Below are 13482 nucleotides of genomic sequence, written 5' to 3'. Positions count from 1 at the left end.
TGTCGTTAGTTAATGTATTAACTATCACGAACAAACAATGAACAATACATGTGTTTATTCATCTTTGGTAATGTTAGTTCATGTAAAATTAATAAATGCAGTAGGAGTGTTGTTCATTATTAGTTCATGTTAACTTATGTTAAGTAATGTTAACTAATAAACATTAAATGTAAAGTATTACCTTGAAATGCACTCTTTAAAGCAATGGTTCAATGAAGAAATTAAAACTTGCTGAAAATGTGCTCATCCTCGCGAAACACATAAGTTTGTCTGTTGATCTGAAGAGGTTTGGAGAAATTTTGCATTATACCACTTGCTCATCCACTGCAGTGAATAGGTGCCGTCAGAATAAATGTCCAAACAGCTGATGTGAAAACATAATACACAAATAACACACACAACTCCAGTCCATCGGTTAACATCCTGTGAAGAGAAAAGCTGCATGCTTGTGAAAAACTAATTAAATCAAGACATTTTAGCTTCTGGCTAATACAGGGAGTGCAGAATTATTAGGCAAGTAGTATTTTTGAGGATTAATTTTATTGAACAACGTTGTCAATGAACCCAAAAAACACAATATCAAAGCTGAATATTTTTGGAAGTAGTTTTTAGTTTTAGCTATTTTAGGAGGATATCCGTGTGTGCAGGTGGCTATTACTGTGCATAATTAGGCAACTTAAACATGTACCCATTTCAATTTTTTATTTTCACCAGTGAAACCAATATAACATCTCAACAGTCACAAATATACATTTCTGACATTCAAAAATAAAACCAAAACAAATCAGTGACCAATATAGCCATCTTTCTTTGCAAGGACACTCAAAAGCCTGCCATCCATGGATTCTGTCAGTGTTTTGATCGGTTCACCATCAACATTGTGTGCAGCAGCAACCACAGCCTCCCAGACACTGTTCAGAGAGGTGTACTGTTTTCCCTCCTTGTAAATCTCACATTTCATGATGGACCACAGGTTCTCTATGGGGTTCAGATCAGGTGAACAAGGAGGCCAAGTCATTAGTTTTTCTTCTTTTAGACTCGTTCTTGCCAGCCGTGCTGTGAAGTACTTGGATGCGTGTGATGGAGCATTGTCCTGCATGAAAATCATGTTTTTCTTGAAGGATGCAGACTTCCTGTACCACTGCTTGAAGAAGGTGTCTTCTAGAAACTGGCAGGAGGACTGGGAGTTGAGCTCGACTCCATCCTCAACCCGAAAAGACCCACAAGCTTTGATGATACCAGCCCAAACCAGTACTCCACCTCCACCTTGATGGTGTCCGAGTCGGACTGGAGCTCTCTGCCCTTTACCGATCCAGCCACAGGCCCATCAAGACTCACTCTCATTTCATCAGTCCATAAAACCTTAGAAAAATCAGTCTTGAGATATTTCTTGGCCCAGTCTTGACGTTTCAGCTTGTGTGTCTTGTTCAGTGGTCGTCGTTTTTCAGCCTTTCTTACCTTGGCCACGTCTCTGAGTCTTGCACACCTTGTGCTTTTGGGCACTCCAGTGATGTTGCAGCTCTGAAATATGGCAAAACTGGTGGCAAGTGGCATCTTGGCAGCTGCATGCTTGACTTTTCTCAGTTCACGGGCAGTTATTTTGTGCCTTGGTTTTTCCACACGCTTCTTGCGACCCTGTTGACTATTTTGAATGAAACTCTTGATTGTTCAATGAGCACGCTTCAGAAGCTTGGCAATTTTAAGAGTGCTGCATCCCTCTGCAAGATATCTCACTATTTTTGACTTTTCGGAGCCTGTCAAGTCCTTCTTTTGACCCATTTTGCCAAAGGAAAGGAAGTTGTCTAATAATTATGCACACCTGATATAGGGTGTTGATGTCATTAGACCACACCCCTTCTCATTACTGAGATGCACATCACCTAATATGCTTAATTGGTAGTAGGCTTTTCGAGCCTATACAGCTTGGAGTAAGAGAACATGCATAAAGAGGATGATGTGGTCAAAATACTCATTTGCCTAATAATTCTGCACTCCCTGTATATAAAACCCATAATACTGCTGTCTTGTGAAAATCAGGAGAGAAATATGCACAGATCAAGCACTGTTTGAGAGCAAAAACAGTCCAAAACAATTCTAAAGCAGTGAATTTTGACAACATTTTCTATGTAGCGAGAATTAATATGGACCTGAACTGTGGTTTTAAAAAGTTGAAATGTCTTGGTGGATTTGCTGCTTATTGCTTCACAAGATGTTAACTGATAGACTGGAGATTTAATAATTATTTGTGAATCATTGTGTTTTTATCAGCTGTTTGCGCTCTCATTCTGACGGCACCCATTCACTGCAGGGGATCCATTTGTGAGCAAGTGATGTAATGCTAAATTTCCCCCAAATAGTTCTGATGAATACAAACTCTTGAATGGCCTTAATGTGAGCGTACACTTTCATTTTTGGATAAGCTAATCCTTTCATTTTTATTGAGCCATGGCAGATTTGCCGATTGTGGCAAATAGATGCTAAATTACTATAAAGTGGAACTTCTCCAATGCCGCTTGTAAAATACAGAGGTTTTGCTGGTGATTGAATTGTGTCAGTGTAGTCCAGATGTCTATATTTTTTACCCTTCATGCAGATTTTATTGATTTCAGCACGCTATACATCAACCATCTTCACGTCTACTTGCTCCTGACAGGTCCCTGCGATCTGTAATCTCCATGCCAAATACAATCAGAGTTCTAGGCCATAACAGAGAACAACTTCGCAGGTGGAAAATGCAAATCCACGTTCATTTGCCATTTGATGTTTTCTTTTCTGCGTTTCATCTAAAACATTTTTTTAGGACCTGATTTTGTCATGCGTTAAGGTATTCAGCTTCTGTGGTGAAGAATTTCACATTTTTGCATGTTCGATCAATATGCAAATCGGTAATCATAAGCAGCCAAGGATGGCAAATAAATGTGTGTACACCTGAAAGCTGACATGCTGTGAGTCATTATGATTAAAATGCAATTCAGTGATCATAAGATCAAAACAAAGCCACAGATGCCCCATTTTAGTGATTATAAGAAATGACAGTCTACATCTAAACATCATTAACATTGCCAGAAACATTTTCTTCTTTTATTGTGGGTTTGAGAAGAGATATATTTGTTTTTGTGGCATGGGCATGTTCAGGAAGGCTAAGGGCAGTGGGGTTTTTTTTCTATCCCTCTATGTACAACTTTAATTCAGTTCACAATAATATGATTTTTTTATCTGATCAATCAGATCCCAAGTCCTGAGAGCAATCTTTATGAACGGTTCACCCAAAAATGTACCCTCAGGCCAAGATATAGATGAGTTTGTTTCTTGAAATTAAAATAATAATAGCATTACATCACTTGCTCTTCAATGGATCCTCTACAGTGAATGGGTGCCGTCAGAACAGCTGATAAAAGCATCGCAGTAATCCAAACTGCGGCTTCCAACATAAATATGAGTCGTCTGAATGAAATTGCTTTCTCCAGTGAAAATCTTGTCACATCTGCTTCAGAAGAGAAATATGCACAGATCGTATCACAAGACATTAATTAACAGACGGCACCCAGTTACTGCGGAGTATTAATTTATGCATGTAATGCTTATAAATGTGTCTAAATCTGTCTAAAGAAACAAACTCATTGCCTGAGGGCGAGTATGTTTTAAGCGAATTTGAATTTATGTTCATACATGTGTTTTCATTTTCAAGCTTACATTTATAGCTTTTTTCTTCATTTTATAAGTGGAGAGTCTGACTGGAATTTTTTTTCAGTTCTTCTTTTATATCTCTATATTTAGCTTTCATGATCAGGCTCTGATGACAAGGAGTCAGAGGCCTGAACCGTAATCACAGATTTGCTAATTAGCGCCTTGAGCTTTATTTAGTGCGTGGGCAGCTGAGACTCGCTCTGAAATAACATCGAGGAGGTACAGCTACATTTAAATGATCAATAATCTCACGCTTATTATGGCGCCATAATTGACTGCCCAACTGTTTTTGTGCTCATTATAAAGTCCAGCGTGCAACTTTAATGCAGCGTTTCAGTGTGTTACATTACATTGTGAAATTACATTACATTTGTTTCATACAATGAGATCTAGACAAAAGTGCCTGTTTAATCTAACAAACTGTTTTGTCATGACAATATATTATAATATTTTATTAACGTGATTTAATAAGGCTAAATCAATGAATAAATAGAAATAAAATACACTTTTTAGATGAAAAAATATTTTTTGTAACAAAGTAGATAAAATAAAAGTGAAAGCTAAAAAAAAGCTTAAACTTTAAACTGAAATCTGAAAATATAATAAAATTGAATTTAAACTAGAAGTCAAATATGATATCTGTCACGGGTGTGATAAGCAGTAGAGCACACAATGAGTATAAATGAAAATAAAGAGTTTTAATCTATTCTGATGCCTAAATAAACAATATAAATACTGGCAGGCAGATAAGACAAGATCACACGCACATAAAGATGAGATCGGACAAGTGGAACAGAAAACACAGGACTTAAATATTCAACGGAATCACTTAATAAACAAGACACAGGTGTAAACGCTGAGACAATTAACTGAAAGTAGGTCAAACGGAACACACGGCACACGACAAAAACAATAACACAAGTCCAGAGAACGTGACAATATCTAAATATTTTATTATTTATATTATTGTTTTATACATACATATATATATATATATATATATATATATATATATATATATATATATATATATATATATATATATATATATATATATATATTTTTTTATTATTTTTTTTTTTACTTTTTAATTATTATGATATATCAATATTTGTTATATTTGTTAGTATATTCATCCATGAACATTCAATAAATAAATCATAAATTTGATCTGTTTTTATTCTTGAATGCTAGCTTCTATCCTGTACATAAAATACACCCACTGCCTTCGTCACATTTTCAGGCATCACCTACTAACCCTTTAATGAAGCATGTGCAGCTGGAGACATGCACCAAGCTTTGCGTCATCTAATATTGTTGTCATCTTCCTCAAACGTCCGCTTTTGGCTCCTCGGTTCAATGTGGCGCCTGCCCCATTAACAGATGTCATACAGGCAAAGACATATAGACACACACTGTGAGCTCAACCTTTATAAAGTACTACGCTTTTTTTATTATCTCTGCCGAAACACAAGTAGAATGAAATCTATTTCTCATGTCTTGCAGTGATAATGAAGGATTGCTTATTTCAAGAGCAGAATGCCTCATTAAAGTTGCCTCTTTCACTTGAAATTGTACTTCAGGGTGACATAGACAGACATAGACATGGACTTTATATTTTTTTAGCGGCATAATTCAGGGCCAATGGGTTAGATCACTGGGTTTGCCTCACCTCTTAGTTTTTATAATGGACATTAAAAGGTTACTCCACCCCAATATGAAAATGTTGTTATCAATCCATAATACCTTAAATTGCGTTCCGAAGACAAACAAAGTTTAGGTAAGTGATCAATAACAAAATGTTCATTTTGGGGTGGAGTAACCCTTTAAGTGCCAACCCAGCATAATACAAAAATGATCAATGATAATACATATCAAAATGATTGTCAATGGTTTTGTTATCAGACACGTCTTGTTTTGTATGTGTGTGTGTGTGTGTGTGTGTGTGTGTGTGTGTGTGTGGTGGCATTTGACATTTGGAAAAAAAGTATGTCATAAGTACATCACCCATTATACTGGAATATTGTTACACTTGATATTAAGTTTACTTCCAACTTTCCTTATGCATATTTTCCTACATAGCAGGAGAAAAAAAATCACTTGCTAAAGTCACTGACAAATGCTTGAAACCGGTGCTAGTTCATATGAATGACAACATGTATCTCTTTACTTAAAGCCTTTATGTAAAATGCATTATGAAAGTAATAATGTATTAATTATGCTTGGCAATGCACCTTATAATGCATTATACAATCCCGTGAATAATTGTAACCGCAGACAATACATTATAACACATCAATTTATTGTTACTCTGTGCATTTTAAATTTGGTTATAATTACTGACAACAAGATATAATGCATTACAACCCACAATATATTTAATTATAATGCTTTATCATTTTAATAACCCTTTATAATGCATTATAAATAAAGGCTTTGAGTAAAAAATAAAGAAGCCCATGGGATATTTAGCATGCTAAACATCTGGACCTGTTTGCGACTGCAGTGTGAAATGTGTTTGGACCAGAAATGACATCGCCAATGACCTATAGCCAATGAGAGGGAAGAAAAACAGAGATACTGAGAAATGTCGTGAGGCAAGATACAATATCAGGGTTGTATTTGGAGGTTAATCTTTCAAACTGCATTGATGCGCAAAACCTTGTCTTTCTCCTCACTTCTCCAACTTAATGTCGACTAGAAACAGCGCCTGTTCCAAATCATTGATCTCTCCCTTGGCAACACCCGTGGGCTCCATTGAGGTCTACACGTTGAGGACAGTGATAACGTATCGCTTTCTTTATTGTGTAGGATGTTTATTAGGAACTTCCCGAACCCCAAAAAATGAACAGATTGTAACACAGGATACCTAAACGTAACAAATGATTTATTCAGAAAACCCACCGGATGATCGCATGTGCATCTGTCTGTGTCACACACAGAAGCAGAAAGAAGGAGACGGAGAGAGAGAGAGAGAGAAAAGGTAGCGAGACAGAGAGGCGCTAAATATAGAACAGCCCCATGTTGAGAGGCAGTTGAATTTCCACTTCACAGAAGGAAAAGTGAATCATCTGGATATTTTTGTACCGCTGCAGAGGGAAATGATTTCAGAGCAGTTATTGATTGACAACACAGCACACCTGTAGACAGGAAATGGATTTTTGGCACTGGATTCAGAATCCACATCGAGCTGTTATTGCTCTGCGGTTGGTCCGTAGGTGCTCAATTGCTTCACACTGCGACATTTAACTGCTTTTCTCCAAAAGTGTTTTTTCTTTTTATTATAGATTTTTTTTTAAATCCTACATTACAACTGTAAGCCATCTGTAGTGGGCTTTCCCCACAATTTGTGTTGCAGGATCACCCAGAGGTCAGTTTGTTTTAGTCGTTTGAGCTTCGCTACGTTTGACAGACGCATAAGCGCGAATGCCCTTTTCCATTTTTTGTGCAGAATTAATTTTAAATCACAGGAACTTGCGCACGGCCACAATACCTAATTATGCAATCTGGCTCCTTAATAACCGTTTCTCTGAAATAACGTAACAGCTTTTACGTGAAATCCACATGAAACGGATTTCGAGTTTCTTGCCCGTAATTGTTTAACGTTTCAAGCATTTCTGTTTTTTTTTTTTATGCATTTACCAATAAATGAGACCCATATCCACTGACTGTTACATATTTGATTATTCTGTTGCCAACAGCAACATTTGGCACCTGCTGCTGTGTACATTACTGCTAATCAAAAAATCAATTACCCACATGATTCATTTGTGTCTAATCTCAAGGACTCCATTCGAGTTTACATCCTAAATTGTTCGCAGCTGCTGTTCCAAAATGATAACAGTTTTCCTTAAGTCCGTCTATGCAACAACGACTACAAAAAACGAGCTAAAAACCAAACCAGAAGAGTTCACTGTGTATACTACTAATTACCACACAGCAGGCTTTCCAAAGGTCCAGTTATACAACAGAATGCAGTTTATGTGGTTGTTGTATGCATAGCACAGCTGCAAACCAGTCACTTAAAATTACAGTGTGAGGCTCACGACACGATCCTGCTCTGTGATCTTGATCATTAGTTCTATAATTCGTGTTTTTTTTTTAAGTCATCATGTAGGCGTGTAGGACATGATTGTCAGTGGATGATAATGAATGTTAGTACAAAGAAAGTATGTCTGTGGATATCTTTAACGGGGTTGAGACGGACACTTTTCACACAAGCCAATAAATATCTGAGGAATGTCAGTATGTTGGACAGTAATTTGAAGGGCAGATGATGACCACCTGGGGGATATAATCAAGCCTGTTTCTCTTTGATCCTCAGTTCCATATATATGTGGCTCAAGCTTGTATGACAATCCCTGAGGCTTAGATCAAAAATAATATATCATTAGAACATAAATACAATAGATGGGTCTGGGTGAATCACGTCAGATGCAGCGATTATGGTCATATTACAGCTTTATGTTCAGATCTTTTTTTTTTTTCATAAGATGTTTACAACTTATACATTTTAAAAGTACGATACATGTTTGCTGAATCATATGTAAAAAAATAAAATCGGTGCGCCTAATGCTCTTCCCACCACTTAAAAATACACAAAACTCCATTACTGGTAATTTTGGTCATTTTTCTAATGCGTATTGATTATGGTAGCCCGCATGCATGTACAGCGCATAGATGATATTACTTGAATGTACTGTATCAGTGCCTGATTGCGCATGAGGAAAATGGGTTTGTCTTTGTGGTTTGGGGTGGCCTCATGTCTAAACTGATTTGTTTGCATTTGCGTCCAGCCACATTACAGAAAAAAACAACAGTGTCCCTCTCTCTCCCTGCCACAATCAACATGGCAAACAGGAAACCGCTGGCAATAAAAAACAGCTAAAGTGGCCCTAATGTGTTCAGAGAGGAGAACAGGAAGCCATTTCAGTGCCATTTGATGTTTCTACTCAAAAAGGCCAAACACGACTACTGTAAGACAGACAGAGAGAGAGAGCATTAAAAATTAATGTCTATTAAAGTCCTTTTCTTTTTTAAATGTAACTTTATTTTATTATTTTGCTCAATAGTCATGTATTGAATTGAGTTGACTTCACTATTACTTGTACAGTGCTTTTCACGTTTTCTTAAAGTAACTGCGTCAAAGTAATGGCAGTTCTAAACCTTCCAGTAAGTTAACCTCAAAAGCTCAAATGAAAACAATGAACACATTAAAGTAATGTTCACACAAACACATTAAAGCGTGTGATCATCACGATTGCAAGTTTTGATATATAATTTATTTGATTTGCCCGTGTGCTTGCACATTCCAGATTGTGCAGATGTGGTATTTTTCATTTGCTCTTTTTGGAGGTTACCTCATTTTGCCAGAATCATTTATTCAACTGATTCATTCAAATCACTGATTCATTCAGAAAAGAAACAAGTGACTGCTGTTGTGACTGAATCTATCGCACAGATTTGTGCAAAAACTGACTCAGTCAGGAATGAAATACATGATTCTTGAAGACAATATTGTGTATAAAATGAAACAGTACCACACAGTCCTACAGCTAGACGTATTTTTATATTGCAGAGTTCCCATTACATATTGACTCATTTTTTGTACTTCTTATTGAATCTAGTTTTAAGATATTTGAAACCGGTAATGGAACATTACATTTGTGTTGAAGTGAATTTAATTGTATATCTCATAGTACAGTGATAATTTCTTCAAAATATGCATTCTAAATCTTTTTTTTTTTGTCAAGCAGCTCTTATTCTATAAATAGCACTGGCTTTTTTTAATAAACAGCTCAGAGTGGCAGGGTTGATTAAATCTCAGCAATGTCTTATCTTAATTGTTATACCTCTCGAAAACATCGCTCTTCACTCTGATTTCAGTCCTTGCTAGTCAATTATGAAGCAGGATTGCATTTCAAGTCCCTATGAGTCTCTTCTAAAGCAAAGCACGATGAATACATTTTTTTAGTAATGTTGTTTGGCAAATCCCAGTAATACAGTGTCACAAAATAACATGGAAAACCTTCACAGAACATTTTTTGGCTGAATATAATGAGGTTTATATGCAGAAAAACAGACTCCAGCGGAATATAGCACTGCAGAGTCAACAGTATGAACAGCTGAAAGCACCTGCTATTTTCAGATCCTTCCTTTAGGTGAAATCTCATTCGGTGGCATTCATGTCACACCGTCTGGATGAGCAGCCTTTGAGGAGATCTTTGAACCGTGTGGAGAACAACTTATGTTCTTAGATTATATAATTTTTTGAGCACCAGTCCTAGTGTGATTCAACAGACTAAATGAACCCTATACAGGTTTTAATGAGATATTACGACCTTTTAAAGACTTAGTAAATAATTGATTTCCTAGTGAGCATCATTAGCACCGCACCGCCTCTTTAAAGCATTGTACTGAATTAAAAACACAAAATATATATATTTATTCAGATCATTAACACAATGATATTTTGTGTACAACTTATGAGTTTTATAGTGGTTCATTTAAACTGATTAACAAGTTTCTTCAAAGCATTTCCTAAGCCTTGCCTGGCCCGCTGTAGCCTGCCAGGTTCTCCTTCAGTTGGTTTGAGTGGTTTTTCAGCCTGAGCTGGCAGATGGGGCGGCAGCAGAGGTTACAGTCATTACCTCACTCTCAGAAAAACACTCTCCAGCCCTCTGGGCTCCATTAGTTTTTCCTTTCCGCACTTACCAGCACAACACGCACTTCATTGTTAGTCTGTTTGACAGGAGTGAAGTGTTGGCTTTCATTGGAGCCACAAGCGTTACTCGATTATGATTCTATTCACCCTAAAGAAGTCGGGGATGGTCTGTCTTCCTCTTTGACTTGTTACCAGATAATTGCACAATAAATTTTTACTCTGGGCCATTCTTCATTCCGAGTAAGATGGTTTAATGGGTTCACTTTCAAAATCATGCAGTTTATGACCATGTGAAACATTTGCTATCGATTTTATTGATAGGAAATATGAGAAGTTTTTATATATGTGCTGTTATTTACTCAGTCTTATGCTATTCCAAATTTTTGTTCATTGAAACACAAGACTAGAAACCAGTCTTGCCATATGGATTTAATAGTGAATGAATGAATAAAATAAATTTTGAATGAACAAAATAAATAAATGAATAAAAAGATAAATAAAAATAAGACAGTCTATTACAAACGACTTTAGTTCATCTAATGAATAAAATCGAGTCTACTGAGTGTTAAAAGGTCTGTCAGGGCGACAAAAGATTTTTTCCTTAGTATTTGCCTCATAAACTAAAGTCAAACATTTATGAGATGCAATGAGATGCACATATACTGTCACGGTGTGGTTTAGCGTGAAGGAGCACTCGACGAGAATAAATAAACTAAAACAGATTTAATCCTCTTCAAACGGACAAAATAATAATACACAAGTAGGCAGGCAGAACATAAACCACACGTATTAACCTCAGCAATCACACAGGACTTAAATACACAAGGAAATCACTAAATTAACTAGACACAGGTGAAGACAATCATACAATTAACAGGAACCGAAGGTAGGGCACACAGAGCACATGGCACACAACAAAAAACAACAACAAAAGAGTCCTTCAATGCTTACAAATACAAATACTTGAGTAAACAAGGTAAACAAAACAACTTTTGCTAGCAACATGTACAGAGAATTTTTGTTCAGTTCACACAAAAACTGCAAAAAAAAACTGATTTCTAAAAATTCTTTGTTCAGTCTACTTTTTTACATTGGTTAGTAGACCTTTTAAGCAAACAAAATGAGAGGATTTGAAAAAAATAAATAAATGCAAAATATTTCTTGCCAGTGGTGAATACATGCAATTGAAATGAACAGCAGTAATCTAAAGGCACACTGTGAAATAAAAAGCCATTTAAATGTAATGCAGCAAGCCTATTGGCTGTGTATGCAACATGAATCAATCAGCTTTTTCCAAGTAGTTCAACGCTTCAACGCTTTGAATATCATCAGTTTGCATAATCTGTCAAGAGAATCATGACAGAAACTACATGTGGAACAGGGCTGTAAAATAAAGTGCTACAGACAATTACTGTGGTGTTTTATCTGTAGTGAGCTGTTGTTTATAGAAAGACCTGTGTAACAACACAACGTAACTTTTGTGAGAAATAATAGTATATGGGTTTATGAGGGTGTGACAATAATGACTGAATCGTCATTTAGGGACTATACCCTGAATGCCGAAACAACAGCAATCATAAACCAGAGTGCTTTCTGTTTTAAATGTTCACACTGTTAATGGTGTTCTCAGCTCTTGTAGATTGTGTTCTGTAATAACAAGCTTTTTCTGACATTTTGAGTGCACAGTCAAGAACTAAGACACAACCTTGATCTCCAAAAAGCCTTTGCTATTTTATTCTGTTTAGACTGAAATAACACAAAAGGAAACAAGACTGATACGTTATATTGCGATAACCTTCTGTCGTAAGTTTTCTCTGAAGCCTTAAGATTTCTCGGCAAGAAATGAATTAGGTTTGATTTTTCAGCCCTATTCAAAATCCATCTTCTCATGGTGAGAAGTAATTATCTGGACCCTTGAAATGGAACAAATCCAACTGTTTTGTTGACTTAACTTGACTTGTCAATCATGCGAACTGAACTCCAGAAACAGATGAACTATTTAAAACTCTCCCTTATCTGTCACCAGCAAATTGACCCTTTATTTGTTAAAACATATGAGTAAATCCATTATTTTCTGTTTTCGTCCTCATTATTTTTTAAATGCGTCTCAAAATTGCTATTTCCTCTTAAGCCTATGGGTGACTTAAAATGATGAATTTTAAAATACTGTTGGGCTTTTGTGTTTTGGAGTGAAAATTCTGCAGATGCATTTGTGGCGGATCAGAATTGTCTTAAAGTAGCTGGTCGCTCTCTTGGCTGTGCTTGGAGGGAATTTTATTAGCTGCTCACTCGTGTCTCATATTGAGCTCCAGACAGTGGGAAATATGTTTCATCTTCTGTCTCCACCCACTCGCTTCACGAGAATCCAAACATTGGAAATAAAACCACCTCCAGAATACAGACACCTCATATCACCCCGACTCATGACAAAGGCTTATCTTGCCATCACACCTGAATTTGCCATCCATTTAATAGGAAAGCGTATCAAAGGATTCATTCCGTGAACGGGATTTTTGCTTTTAGTGCTTGCAAATTGTAGTTTTTGTAAACCCATTTGGTCGGAAAAAACGTTTTGTGCCGTGCATAGATATTGTTGGTATTGTTTGCATGATCTTTGAACTTGTGATGTACTGGAAGCCACTTTCTCTGATGAAAATATCTTCAACAAACATATACTTATTTCAGGAAGCGTTTAACTCTTTTGCAGCCTGGATCAATCTTTAATTAATAAAAACGCCCTCACAGACGCCTGCTGAGAGGGGGCACGCACACTTGTAAAGTGAGTGAGTGACATGTTTTTGTCCCGAGGCATCTGATGAACTTTATCTGAAATTAGAGCCTAATTCAGCTGTAGTTTGCTATTATTTAAAAGGGTATCTGGTTCAGTCACCTGCTTCTCCCGTTAGCACTCAGGAGACCAACTGTAGCAAAATTGCAGCAGTTGCTTTAAACAATTTATTTTATTTTATTGTTTTTTTTTTTTTAAGTTTAAAGGCAGTTCACATCATACCAGAAATTTGAATCTTCAATTTGTATCATACAATTTAAAAAAGACTCTTGTGCTCTTGGAGCAAAAATACAGTAAAACAATAATATTGTAAAATATTATAAACTAATTTAAAATAACTGTT

The sequence above is a fragment of the Puntigrus tetrazona genome, chromosome 10 (genome assembly GCF_018831695.1).
Source record: "Puntigrus tetrazona isolate hp1 chromosome 10, ASM1883169v1, whole genome shotgun sequence".
Taxonomy (NCBI): Eukaryota; Metazoa; Chordata; class Actinopteri; order Cypriniformes; family Cyprinidae; genus Puntigrus; species Puntigrus tetrazona.
This window is presented reverse-complemented; position numbering follows the sequence as displayed.